Raw genomic sequence first — 697 nt, 5'->3', positions numbered from 1 at the left:
GCCGGCCTATTACCCCCGGAGCGATGGAGCTGGGGGGCGCTCGCTCCCTGCCTGTGCCCGGGGAAGGTGCTCATCTCCGGGCTAAGTGTGGCAGACGCCGGCCTATTACCCCCGGAGCGATGGAGCTGGGGGGCGCTCGCTCCCTGCCTGTGCCCGGGGAAGGTGCTCATTTCCGGGCTAAGTGTGGCAGACGCCGGCCTATTACCCCCGGAGCGATGGAGCTGGGGGGCGCTCGCTCCCTGCCTGTGCCCGGGGAAGGTGCTCCTCTCCAGCCCCAGGTCGCCTAACCCCCTTACCCCTGGTCACCTAAACCCCTTACCCCTGGTCGCCTAAACGTCTCACCCCTGGTCGCCTAAACCCCTTACCCCTGGTCACCTAAACGTCCCACCCCTGGTCGCCTAAGTGGCCCACCCCTGGTCACCTAAACGTCCCACCCCTGGTCGCCTAAACCCCTTACCCCTGGTCACCTAAACGGCCTACCCCTGGTCACCTAAACGGCCCACCCCTGGTCGCCTAAGCGGCCCACCCCTGGTCGCCTAAGTGGCCCACCCCTGGTCGCCTAAGTTGCCCACCCCTGGTCGCCTAAGTGGCCCACCCCTGGTCGCCTAAGTGGCCCACCCCTGGCCCACCTCGCGTCCGGGGGGAGGCCATCCTCTTCGGCCTAACTTTCACCAACGCCGGCCCCCAGTCTCCTGTT

This window comes from Idiotropiscis lumnitzeri, unplaced genomic scaffold (genome assembly GCF_059441095.1).
Source record: "Idiotropiscis lumnitzeri isolate Australia: NSW breed Sydney's pygmy pipehorse unplaced genomic scaffold, RoL_Ilum_1.0 HiC_scaffold_309, whole genome shotgun sequence".
In the NCBI taxonomy this organism is placed as follows: Eukaryota; Metazoa; Chordata; class Actinopteri; order Syngnathiformes; family Syngnathidae; genus Idiotropiscis; species Idiotropiscis lumnitzeri.
Note: the sequence above shows the minus strand (reverse complement) of the source record.